The sequence below is a fragment of the Periplaneta americana genome, chromosome 16, assembly GCF_040183065.1.
Source record: "Periplaneta americana isolate PAMFEO1 chromosome 16, P.americana_PAMFEO1_priV1, whole genome shotgun sequence".
Classification (NCBI taxonomy): domain Eukaryota; kingdom Metazoa; phylum Arthropoda; class Insecta; order Blattodea; family Blattidae; genus Periplaneta; species Periplaneta americana.
This window is the reverse complement of record NC_091132.1, coordinates 139062050-139076494: the sequence shown is the minus strand read 5'-3', so window position 1 is coordinate 139076494 and position 14445 is coordinate 139062050. Positions and strand designations below refer to the sequence as shown.

Sequence of the window (14445 nt, the reverse complement as noted above, 5' to 3'; positions counted from 1 at the left end):
CAGAAGACATAGGTTGTTTAACAAAAAGGGTTCCTTATTGTTAGATCTATCATCCCTCAAAGTTTGTCGCAGAGCTTTTGAATCACCCTGTATAGTCTATAAGTTTTTGAATGCCATGTACAAATTTGTCATATCTCTTACAGAAAAATTCAAATAATTGTTTTACCGAAGATTTTTCCTCAAATGGTCAACTACTGGCAACCCTACCCTACTTTAACTACCTGCATATGACACAAGACAATCCTTATAATTCCATCGTTCTGAATTTTAAAAAAGGTTTCACTATGTATACTCCAAGTGGGCTAAAGAAGAACTAACGATTTTCCTCTCAAAACTCTCTACTTCCTGTACTGTACTCCAACCATGAGAAAGTCTCCAGGGAATGAGAGGGAGCGGAGTGATACTGTGAATGAATGTTGATGTCCTAAGATGTCATAAGAGCACACACACACGTGGGTACTCGTATCTCTATTGGCTAAGTCTCACAGCACAAACAATAACACTGATATACACATTTTTATACTACCCTAGTTACAAAATTAGATCACTGTTAATCTCCTGGTCTTTTAATCCCTCCATACAGGAAATAACATATCCAGGAGAGCGCATGATTTTTAAACTGACGTTATAACTCTAATATTATCTATCTACTTCGCTCCAATAGATGACGCAATAGTAAGCACATTCCTTTCACAGTTTATCTTCTGGTTGGAGAACAGTAGTGTCCTTGAAATCTTACTTCATCAATTAGCGAAGTATTTACATTTGCTAGGAGACGACTGACTGACGATGACCAATGAAGTTACGTACTTATGCGCACTCCTGTCCCAAGGAGACTTTCAGCTGTCTCAAGAATGTGGGAAAGATCTTTGGAACACCTTCTAAGTTAAACGTAACATTCGGAGGGTTTTTCTGCTTAATTTTGTTGAAATCGTTAAAAGAATATGTGTTATTCCACACGATTTACCACCTGTCGTACGGGAACATTAGTACTTCAGGAATGCAATTTTTTCTGACACTCGAAAATGCACATTACCTTGAAATTTGTCACTAGAAATAGTCCTTTGCATGGACGCTAGGATCTCAGTACGTTTTAATTTATTTGGCTATAATTTATTTCTCTTTAGCCATTCAGCCAAGGTAGACATATGTACTAGAAATAAGAGAACATCTACCAACAATGAAACTTTATGTCTCTTGTGACAAATCAACAGTCAAATAAACTGTGTCTATTTTAGAATGTGACAGGACAAAACCTGCCGCCTTAGCTGCTTTGTTCTCCAGTTTACCTTCGGCGCTTTACCTCTTCTAAAACCCTATCAGTGAGACGATGAATACCAGTGAGACAAGTGATGCACAGATTTGATCCCACACAGACTCATGACGTAGGAAGCAGATTTTGAAGGCGTGTCGTCTTTTTTTTTTTTACATCCTTTTCAACGCCTGTAAATAGGGCCTATATAAATCCTGTATACGGGCTGCTGGTTACAGAAATGTAGAGTTTTTACGTCATTTTTCGCTGTTTGCTTTTAAATTATTTTATATGTAAGTTTTTACGTGGTTTGTGATTATGTCTTAATGATTATTTAATTTATTGTTCATTCGCAGTAATAATTTTATAAATGTATGAAAGTTTGATTCGGTAATTTTTATTTATAATTTGTAAAATTTGTGCCAGCATCCGCGCAGTGCCATTCTTACGATTATTATACTTAATGGATGAAATTAATACACCAACAGTTACATTAAAATTATTGGACACCAATGAATCTTATAGGTGATTTTTTATTTTGAGGGCATTTTTTGGTATTTTTTTAATTGTAAGGTGTTTTTTTTTAGTCATTTAAGCTAAAGACTTTAATGACGAACTAAAATCTTTCTATATAGGGAAGCTTGTAAAATTAGTCACTAGCTCATTGAAATGTGGAATCTGAAAGGATTCTCTCGATAGTAAGTGACTTCAAAAGGAAGAACATAAATAGAATATGAGATGAAGCTCTCGGCTCAGTTGTTTTTGTACGCTCTGCTTTTCAAACAAAGCAAATGTGTTGGACAAAAATCCAGGATATAAAACTTTGTGCACAATCGTTAAAGTACTCTCAGGAGCAAGCTTTAAAACAGCACAGGACCAAGAAGAATTAACATCCAGTGATCTGTCACTCTTCAAGTATGCTCTTGCGGTGACCGCAGATGTGGGAAGAAGCTTCTCAATGTATAACAATGTCCACAGTGAAAACCACCGGTCTTCGGATGTACATTTGTCATCTATTGCAATGGAGAGAAGAGCTGTTAATTTGAGGTAGGATTTTTGCTACTTATCTAGAGGACTGTTTATTTTTGGTCATTTTTTTCAGCATTTTCGGTCATTTTCTAACATTTTTGGGTCATTTTATAGGTCATTTTAGGTTTTTTTTAGGTCATCCGCGCCCTGCTCATGATCCATTGAAAGGAAGCCAGAATCGCGTTTATGTTTTAGTTTATTAATATTATACTTTTATTATTTATTTATTTATTTATTTATTTATTTATTTATTTATTTATTCATTCATTTATTCATTTACTCATTTACTCACTTACTCGCTTATTTATTTATTTATTTATTCATTCATTCATTTATTCATTTACTCACTCACTCATTTATTTATTTATTTATTTATTCATTCATTTACTCATTTACTCACTTACTCACTCATTTATTTATTTATTTATTTATTTATTTATTCATTTACTCATTCATTCACTCATTTATTTATTTATTTATTCATTTTTTTAATCATTTACTCACTTACTCATTTATTTATTTATTTAGTCATTCATTTACTCATTTAGTCACTTACTCACTTATTTATTTATTTATCTATCTATTTATTCATTCATTAATTTATTTACCCATTTACTCACTCACTTATTTATTTATTTATTCATTCATTTATTCATTTATTTAGTCATTTACTCACTCATTTATTTATTTATTCATTCATTTACTCATTTACTCACTTATTTATTTATTCATTCATTCATTTATTTACTCATTTACTCACTTACTCACTCACTTACTCATTTATTTATTTATTTATTTATTTATTCATTTACTCATTTACTCACTCACTCATTTACTCATTTATTTATTTATTTATTTATTTATTCATTTATTTACTCACTTATTTATTTATCTATTTATTTATTTATTCATTCATTTACTCATTTACTCACTCACTTATTTATTTATTTATTCATTCATTTATTTTCTCATTTACTCACTCACTTACTCATTTATTTTTTTATTTTTTTATTCATCGATTCATTAACCTTTTCTTTCATTCGCTTAGTCAGAGAGTCTGTCCGTCAATCCACACATCCCATCAGAGACGCCGAAGCCCCCAGCTACATGGTGAATAGCCATCAGCTGCCTGAACTATGGCTGGGCTGGTGGTATTTTAAAGAAAATAGTGAAATGCAATCTGTCTCTCCAGACGTGTGGGATATCTACCCAACTTGCATCTCATTTCAGAGCCGTCTGGTGAATAAAATATATGTGAATACAAATTATTCTGTCCCGTCCCTCTCATGAAAATTAAATTCTAAAGTGGAGTATGTAAATCTGCCTCACCCCCTCGGTTGAAGCCATAAATTGACTCGGAATAGCGTTTTGTTTAGCTTCGTAATGTAAATGTTAAAATTTTTCCTGCCTTTAGGCTCCATCATGTTCATTGGCGATCTCAAAGCAGGGTCCAGACATTCGTTCGCTCTCTACCAGAAATTAGGGGCGGGGGAGTGGAGGAAAACGTGTAATCGGGCGCAACAATGGAACGCAATGGACTTCTTTCTCAACACTGTGTATATTTCACATGAATGTGAACTTTGCTTCATTTTAATGAAAGTGCTGAACTTGGAATACTGTTTTCTTCCAAAAATATATTAATAAAAAAGTTCAGTTTGCATTAACTTTCAGTATAATTTATGTAGATTACTTTAAGCCCTAAAGTTTGTCTGAAGTTTTAGAGCATCATTATTATCTTTAACATCATTACTGCCAGACCGTAGGGCCAGTATTTCACCGTCTTTTCGATATTCTCAACTTCTTCCTTTAATTACATTATTGATTCTGGAAGATGATTACTATTACTAGAGGGTGGAACTGGGATACTTTAGCAATCAATGTACGCAAGCATTGACTATAGCTTTTACACACTTCTCAGGAAAAGAATAGTAATAGTAACATTAGTTCAAGAGCCGCAATACGTAAATGTGTTTCAGAGCAGCATAGGGGCCGTGGGCCGCGTAATGAGCACCAGTGGTTTAAACCAGCGGTGACCAAAACTCGAGCTGCAGTGATTACATGCGACAGACAGCCTATGAAGTAAGGAGACGGAGGAAAGGTACTTGGCATGAAAACTACAACCAGTGGTGGTTCCTGTACTAACATCTTGATCAATCTGCGGATAAAAATCTCAAGGTTTGCTGTATCAGTAATGTGACTGCTGTCATCAAGAGCCAGTGAATAATATACGATTTTTCTCGCTTCTTTTTTATAACCTTCCTCTTGAATATAATCAGGAATTTTCTAAATTCTTCTCTCGATACTCGGTCGAGAAATTCATAGTTTTTCAAAATAAAGAACTTCTTATGGACACGTTATTTAAGCTATTTTAATCATTACACTTTTGAGAAATTCTGTTCTATTAAAAGGCTTTAAAGCACGAGATATTTCAAACCCCACTAGGCAGCTGACTTCCTTACATTTATTTATGCTCGACCATGCCGAATTGTAGTAATTATACACCTGGTAGCAGACCTTTAATGCATGTCATTAAAGTACACCTACTCATTAAAGGTCAGGTCTTTCAGCCAATGACGACTCAGGTTACAACTGTTCAGCCAATGACAGGTCAGCTTTCTACCGTTATAAAACCGCAAGTATCGATTATTCTCGGATATGCAATCGAAAGAGAATTAGCGAAAAGTCGCGGAGGCTGGAAATCCAATACTGTCGCAGAAGGTTATGTTCTGTTACTATAATAGTTAGAGTTAATTGTAAATAATATTGAAATAAATTCAATTTGTCATCTCGTTTTTCAAAGTCTAATTTAATTTCAATGTTATCTCTGTAGGTTCTTACGGCCTAGCAAGGTCAATGTGGACATCTGTTCCTCAGAAAAAATCAATACTTTCGCGTCTGCGCACATCTCACAACATACGGAACATTGCTCAATGTCAAATACAAATAAAATTAATAATATCAAGTTAGAAATATGGTCGAGCATAAAAAGTCGTATGAAACTCGCCTATAATGGTAATTAAGAAGCTCGTATGAAAATTATGAAACTCGCTTGCGCTCGTTTCATGAATAACCATACTCACTTCTTAATTACCTTCATTATAGGCTCGTTGCATAATGTACTATTATCTCATCTTTCTCTTCCTGGCTATTATTTAAGATGTCAATTCCTGGCGTTTAACAGTTCGTTGGCACATTATATTGGATCAGTTTTTCTATAATAACATTATTAATTGAAAACTAATAAATAGTTACCCTTATCTAAAGATTAAGAAGATTAAAATTGAGATAAAACCTAATAATTTTATCCTTCTAGGAATAAGATCTAAAAATATCAATATTCAAATTCATGCACATACAGAAGAATTATAGAAACACAAACTTTATGGTCAATAATAATAATAATAATAATAATAATAATAATAATAATAATACATTATTCAGCGTGGCAGTTAATGTTTCTATACACTCCTAATTGAACCGTTCAGCAAAGTAAATATATTACATTTTGTCCGACAGAACAACAAAAAAGTTCTTCTCATTCTTTACGAAACCACCTCTTACTGCTTGCAGAGACAGAGTTTGTAGAGTGACATGATACCACCCCTGCTTGCCTTCAGTACGTGAATGAAACACACAGCAATGTACAGGAAACTCCTCGTACCCGTTTGAATGTCTGTGATTGCACGATGTAATCACGACACCCGCTTTGGTCACCGCTGGTTTAAACCAACCCTTTTGGAAACATACGTGTACACTGAGTCACTAGATACTTTTTCGTACGTAATAAAAATCAAGAGGAATGTAATTCGAATCAATTACTATTTTGTATTACTCTTTCATTAAATAATAGTAGGCCTAAACCCATATTTTCTTTCGAATAAAATGTATTAGACCTACGATGGAAGATATCCAGATTTAGTGATAAAATTAATGATTAAATATGAATAAAATTCTTGCAGTAGTTGGGAAGAAAATGTTTATACTCAGACAGATGGATACCTGGCATAAGAAATAAATTTTCCGGTATCAATAATGTAAAAGAATGCATTTTCGTAAAAATCTCAAATTACATTTTTGCAGGACAACAATAGTTCCTTCATTCTTAACATAATTTGATAATAAACCAAACTATTATATAAAAATTGCAATATTTCGTATTAAAATTATTCAAATAGGCCTGTTCGAAGATAAACAATTGTAACACATGTAGGTCTATGACAATCATTCTGAATGGAATAGTCTCAATTAGCGTTAATGGTAAATCCAACCTCATCATAGGACAAGGTGACAGGAGGTTAAAACTTCCACCTTTACAGACAATCGGCATTAATAGCAGAAGGGATGTCAGTCCTACGTGCTCACTGCCTTTACTCCCAAGAAAATGCTCCTGGTGTTCATTTCTGTTGGAGACTGAGTAAACGAACACTTACACATACATTCACCCTAGTACACCATATAACTCTTCACAGATACACATCATGCATAACGTGGCCCGCCGAAGTTGTGTGCAACTTGAAGAGTCACAGTCCTGCCATCTATCCGCAGTTTGCGGAACTCGAATCACGTAAGTGAAAAGGGTAGACATTAGACACACACACACACACACACACACACACACACATATGTTTCTGTCAGAATCATATATCGAATATTTGCAGCAACACAACAAGATACTTTTTTTTTTGGAGAGGTCATGATATTCAGTAATCATTAGCATTTTAGTAAGATTCGCTCAAAATGAGAACGAACAGAGAAAAAATTTAAGTTACGAATGGAACACACAGTTTTCATTATAGGTCCTACGTTTTACGCATTCCACATCTGCAACCAAATGGAAAGATGAACCTTCGTTCTCCGGAATACAGGCAAAAATTAAGACTTTTAATTTATTGATAAAAGATGTTTACGTAAATTTTAATTTTTCACTTATGTAAAATAGCTGTATATGTAGCCTATTTTTGTCATTTCTAACATTATTTTCCGATTTATGGAAATCGGCATTGTTTTGGTTCAGTTACGCGTAACGAATATATTTACAATAGACACTTGGACACTGATCGTGTAACTATAAGGAACTCTTCACAATGGGTAATTACTATCTCTCAGGCCTGACTTTGGATTCTAATAAAATTTGCAACGTAAAGTGAAAATAATTCTGTAGAGCCTATAACTTATAATAATTAATTTTTCTGAAATTTTCGAGTCTGAGAGAAAACTGCTCAAATCATTTCTTAATCTTATCTTATTCAAGAAAAAACATGTTAGAGACAATTTCGAGTCCATTTCCAGAGCAATTGAGGACTAACATTCTAAATACGCTAAGTCCTAAAAACAACTTTCTGAGATAGTGATGAAAACACACTACAAAATGCATATTGCGATACCTAGAACACCGTTATTAGGCGCACGAATGAGTCACAGTTGAGCTACGTCAAAGATAATTTAGTATGATATTCTCATATGGATGTTCCTGCCTTTGATTGAATAAAATAAAATTTGAAAAAGTGACACTTAGCACATATAGAATATTAGGTCTTCAATTATCATCGATCCCACTGTACGCTTTGAAACTGTAGTTGAACAATCTACAGCAGTACATGAAGAAAAGAAGACCGTCTATGAGCCTGAATAATTTAGGATTATTATCATATATAAGGACAGACTGAAGTCTTTAGACTATTGCTTGGAGCAAGGGGAACAATTTCAAAATTCGCACTTGAATACCCTTAAGTCTTTTGAAATTCCTTTAAAAACTTTGAAAATTATTGTTGTAGACGTAATAAAATATTCTGTTCTGATTTTACGTAAACACCTGTACATCTAAAATTCTTTTATATTGGATCTGATTAATAATTATTGCATGAACTTACCTTTCCAGGGGTAGTTTCCTTTTGAAAATAATAATATTGATAATACAATTTTGATTTATTTGCTTAGTATTCTGTGTCTTTTGGCAACCCTTGTGGGATTTATAAAATGTTAAATAAAATCCTATTATTTTATTGCTATGTTTCGTGTGTAGGCCCCTCACTCTCGGATAAATTAGATAGTAGGTATTGAATATGATCGAAATCGCTGTACACGGGAGGACTTACGAATAGAGAGTCGGACATGCTCGAACTTAATTCGTTATCAGAGATGCTGAAAACATACAGTTCCGCAAAACCACGCAATCGATTGAAGATAAGGTGTTTCATCAGAACATATAAATTGAATATTTTCAGTAACATATCACGACACTCCGCTCTCGAGAGGTCGCTGTCATTATTAACATTAGAGTAAGAATAGTTCTAAATATCATAATGAGCATTTATAATAAAATAAACGAGATAATTAAGAACAAAAAGCAATGTTTGACTGAAGAGTTGAATAGCAGAAGTCTTTGATGTTTTAGAACAGTGGTCAGCATCGCTGATATGGGTAGCGGGTAAGCAGTGCATCGAAATATGCACCCTCGTTTAGAAGGGAAAGGTAGAAAGCATACCCGAACAGCAGCCACGGATGCACGATAGGACAATGTTTTATCCGCGGGTAACAGACACTAGCCCGATGGTGCACTGTGCTGATGACCGCTGTTTTAGAACATGAATGGCATTTACTGGTTAGCGAACCAGAATTGTTTCTAAACTTCCCTCCAACGCCGCGAGATGGGGCTGATATACAGTGCCGGTCTCTTCGTATCACTCATTCTGAACCGTAGAAATAAAAACAAATGAGCGGTAAGAAGTAAACGGGTATAAGTGAACTTTAGTTACTTTTGAGAAGATGTGATTCAAAATGTTTAAGCTTTCGTAAATCCCGTGAAGTTTTAATTATCTCGATTCATAGGCCTAATAAAAAACAATGCGTACCAAATACCGTGGTTATTCGTTCCTCTGCAATAATGTAACGAATATGTTTACACATTAGTCATTAAACATATACCAAAATTACAATTTCTTATCTTTATTCAGGTATAGGAATTTAGATCCGTTGTGAGATTTTTAAAATACGCAAATTCAATGTATTTTGTGAAATTGTGGATGCAAAAACAAGAAATAAATATTTATTCAGTACTTCAAATGAGTAAATACTGGTATATACAGGTTCTTATAAAAGCTTTAAATATTTTGTGAGGTGTTAGTATTTATTAAATAAGAAAGAAAGTCTAATCAATTTTGGGTTCTAAAGCTAATATATTCCAAGATATGAATAGACCCTACTTGTTCATCAACATATGAGATGTTCAATGTGATTTGCATTAAAATAACGAGCATTGAATAATCTGTGAGGTAGTATTCATAAAAAACAAGAAAACAAAACCAAATAAACATGAGTTCTAAAATTAATATTTTCAGAAATATGAGTACTTGTTAATGAACATCATAGGAGATGTTCAATATGATATCTATTGGCGGAAAAACAAAACACAAACAAAAAAAGACATTCAATATTCTGAGAGGTGGTAATATTCATAAAACAAGAAAAAAATCTAAAATTAAATTTTCTACGAAACAAGGACTTCGAAATTGGTATTGTAACGATAGCATATTCTCTAATGGGAACTCATTGCTTCTTTCTTATTGGGTATACAATGCCATGTCAGAAATGCAGTAAATAGCAGGGTAACAAAGTTTGATTCCCTAAGACGCAGGCCGAAAGAATGAGTTACAATGAACGGAAATCACATTCAGCATCTCCTATGACGTTGATAAACAAGTACTCATCTAGGAAGATATTAATTTCAGAACCCATGTTTATTACACTTTTTAAATTATTGTTTTGATGAATACGTCACCTCTCAAAATAATGAATGCTTTTTAAACACCCTTTATATAGGTCTATACAGTATATATAATTATGCATACATTTCAGGACACGAATACTTTCCTTTCCCGTTTACTCCAAAATTCCAACCTTGTCCACACGAAATAAATTATTGGCACTGAAAAGTGGCTTTTCGTAAGCATGATGCGCATTCGACAAACGCAAAAAAAAAAAAAAATCTATTCTCTTTAATATTTTATGATACTTGTCAGTGAGATATCCGTATGTGTGTATATGTATATATATATATATATATATATATATATATATATATATATATATATATGAAGAGTCCACTGCAAAAAGGGAGAATGTCGTAAATTTGTGAAAAATGAGATGAAGATTCTGTACTATAGATCAAAGGGAGTAGGATATAATACACTTTGTTGCACTGCAAGGAAGATCATAGTTCCAGATCTACATCGTGTTGAAGAATTGGTATACCACACAAAGAGTGGGAATGTCGAAGTTTAAATTGCATTTCCTGCTAAATATAATATATTCAATTTTTTTTCAGTAGGTTATTTTACGACGCTTTATGAACATCTTAAGTTATTTACCGTCTGAATGAGATGAAGTTGACAATGCCGGTGAAATGAGTCCTGGGTCCAGCACCGATAGTTACCTAGCATTTGCTCATATTTGATTGAGACAATACCCCGGAAAAAAAAACCTCAGCCAGGTAACTTGCCCCGACCGGGAATCGAACTCGGGCCACCTGGTTTCGCGGCCAGACGCGATATTATATAAATATATATCCACCGGATTAGCTCAGTCGGCTAGGGCGCATGCTTGCCGATCCGGAGTTGCGCTCGGGCGCGGGTTCGATTTCCGCTTGAGCGGTTGGTTTTCCCCAACTGTAAGGCGAATGTCAGGTAATCTATGGCGAATCCTCTGCCTCATCTCGTCAAATACCATCTCGCTATCACCATTTCCATCGACGCTAAATAACCCCGCAGTTGATGCAGCGTCGTTAAATAACCAAGTTATATATATTCCCTATACCTTAGACATTTATTGCCTTAGCAATCGATAGTTAGCTATCTGTTTCTGTGCACATTCTACTCTCGGTTTTCCAATGGTTTATGGTTTTATATTATTCTGGAAGGCTTAATGTTTTCAGTCTATGTACTACGTGAGGCATTCGATTAACTCTGTGATTTTCATCACTTGATTTAAATATGTTTAATTGAAGCGTCGGCTGAAACAACGTTATAAGTTACATTTGGTAAAATATACAGGAGCTGCAAAAATGTGTACACGTACAACTTTGTTCTTATGGGGTAGCAAACTTTTGAGTGGACAAATTTCACGTACTGCATTGATGGGCAGTTGCAAATCAAAGAGTATAGCAAGGTAACCTGACATACAACATTATTACACGGAAACACGCCGAATGAAAATTGTGTAACTTACAACGTTGTTCCAGCCGACGCTTCAATTATCTTGGAAATGTATATTTATTTCGTATTGTAACATTCCGTGTTTTGATAGGCTACATTTACGTAATAAATTTGGTCTTGTCTCTTTCATTCTTTGTTCATATTTTGCCTTCCATATATAACCTAACAAGTCTTCAATTTTTATCAAAACAGAGTCTCTAAACATCATTTCATTAACAAATGTATCTATTTTGTTTAGTTGATCTACAGTATACAAAAAATGCACACTAAAGTTTTATACTGATGAAGTTGTTAAGTAATTCATTTTACTCTTAAATAACAATAGTAACAGGAATTAACAGTTTCAGAATGGTAATACTATTGCTATTATTATATTATCAAAGATCAAAATTGTAGCGATATTCTTGCAAGAAATAATTTACGTTTACTTACGATAAGCAAAATGAACTACGCAGAAACCTGAAATGTAAGTATGAGAATAACCAGTTGAAATCAGATTGAAAATATTCAATACAAAGCCCTCTGGCTTGTAACTAAAGCTCTAATTTGACTGTAAGCCTAAACTAATCCAATTATATTAAAATGCGTTCTTAGTATTTATCAGTAAGAGTCTCTCGCACTTTAATGAAACACTAAACGTAATAAATCGTTCATTTTGTGGATATATATTCGAGTATTCGATCTTAAAATAATGTAAAATTATTTAAGGAGAAAAAGTTGTGTCGTATCCTTGTGAAGAGAAATCTTAAGAATTAAAATGCGCTTTATATAATAATAAATAAACAATCATAACAGTACAACATTAACATATTACGCCTTGTGCTCGAATCTTTGGAACAGTGAGTAGGCAGACTTACCGGTAATGCGAGAGTAGCGAACTTTCCCACGTGTTCTTGTGTGCGTGTTCAACACAGAGCTGCTACCCGTCACACCTGCACTCCTGACACACACTGCTTCAATCTTCGGTGTAGCACTCACCACATGGAAGAGCAAAGCCACCTCCAAACTCTTCACGGCGCATGCGTCGACTATGCACTCGCTTCGGTTCACCGAACCATTACACCAAACTCCGTATGTTATTATAAAATATTCAAGACGTGGATGATCCTCAGATTTGTTTATCAAAGCGGTAAATGCGAGCCGTAAAGCTAGTGCCATTAATATTAGCACATTAATTACGCCAATTGCCACTATCAGGAGTGACAGTTGTGCTCATGTTTAAACAAGTTTAATTGTATTTATTCCGCTTTAAAGCCGCACATCAGGTCAATAACTACGAAGATCGATTCTGTACGGTAGAATTTACAGTACATAACCCAACTTCGACAGCGCCAAATAATAATTTCAGATACAACGGAAGTTCGTCATACTGTACTTCAAAACTGTAGTTCGTTAACCCGGATTGATGATAATAAAAATTAGAGGGATCCCTGCAAAAGGGTCTGGATTCACTATTTTTGGTTAAATTAATGTTTTTCTTGTTTTACACGCACGTTATAAAATATGTCCGATCATTCAGTGCAAGAACGGAGTGATTCCGAGCATTTGATAATATATATATAGTGAACCGAAAGTAATTTCAAGGGGTTATTCTTTGAGATATTTAAAATAAGTTTTAATATAATTTATCTCCTTCTTTTTGCTCTTCGAGATAAAAATGGTATTATATGAAATATTCCATTGAGTGTTTTGGGAAAACCATAGACTTAGCTCCATATATGCTCAGTCATTTTAAAAGAGTACTATATTATGACTACAAGCGATTGAAAGAATTTTAATTAGTAGTAGTACTGGTACTGGTAATAGTAATAGTAGTACTGGTACCGGTAGTCTACTGGTAGTGTAAGTACTAGTAGTAATACTAGTAACCCACTGGTAATAATAAGAGTAATGCTGGTAGTCTATCGGTGGAGATGGTAGAAGTGGTAGTAATACTGATTGTCTACTGGTAGTAGTAGTAGTCTACAGATAGTGATGGTAGTAATGCTGGTAGTAGTGGTAGTAATACTGGTAGTCTACCAGTAGTAGTGGTAGTCTACTGATAGAAATGGTAGTAATGCTGGTAGTAGTGGTAGTACTACTGGTAGTCTACCAGTAGTAGTGGTAGTCTACTGATAGAAATGGTAGTAATGCTGGTAGTAGTGGTGGTAATACTGGTAGTATACTGGTAGTAGTGGTAGTAATACTGGTAGTCTACTAGTAGTAGTGGTAGTCTACGGGTAGTAGTGGTATTAACACTGGAGTCTAGTGATAATAATACTGGTAGCCTACTGGTAGTAGAGGTAGCCTAATGATAGTAATGGTAGTAATGCTGGTACTAGTGTTAATAATAATGGTAGTCTAATGGTAGTAGTGGTAGTAATACTGGAGTCTAGTGATAGTAATACTGGTAGTCTACTGGTAGTAGTAGAAGTCTAATGATAGTAATGGTAGTAATGCTGGTAGTAGTGCTAATAATACTGGTAGTCTACTGGTGGTAATACTGGTAGTCTACTGATAGTAGTGGTAGTCTACTGGTAGCCTAGTGGTAGTACTACTGGTAGTCTATTGGTGGGAATACTGGTAGTCTACTGGTAGTAGTGGCAGTCAACTGGTAGTAGTGGTAGTCTACTGGTAGTAGTGGTAGTAATACTGGAGTCTAGTGATAATAATACTGGTAGTCTACTGGTAGTAGTGGTAGTAATACTGGTAGTCTAGTAACAGTAATACTGGTAGTAGTGGTAGTAATACTCGTAGTCTACAGGTGGTAATACTGGTAGTCTACTGTTAGTAGTGGTAATCTACTGGTTGCCTACTGGTACTAGTGGTAGTAGTATTGCTAGTGTTAGTAGTAGTACTGGTAGTGTACTTGTAGTAGGAGTAGTAGTACTGATACTGTACTCGTAGTAGTACTGATACTGTATTCGTAGTAGTAGTACCGACACTGTACTCGTAGTAGTAGTAGTACTGGTAGTG

The 14445-nt window shown here is 34.4% G+C and overlaps 1 protein-coding gene across 1 annotated transcript in view; it reads right to left on the bottom strand.

Annotated features, from left to right (window-relative positions):
• Positions 1-12480, bottom strand: part of LOC138691262 (dentin sialophosphoprotein) — a 204058-nt gene extending 191578 nt beyond the window's left edge. Inside the window, exon 1 of the mRNA XM_069813090.1 lies at positions 12348-12480. The gene's annotated coding sequence lies outside the window, so the exon portion shown is untranslated. The remainder of the gene's footprint in view (positions 1-12347) is intronic.
• Between the last annotated feature and the right edge of the window lie 1965 nt (positions 12481-14445).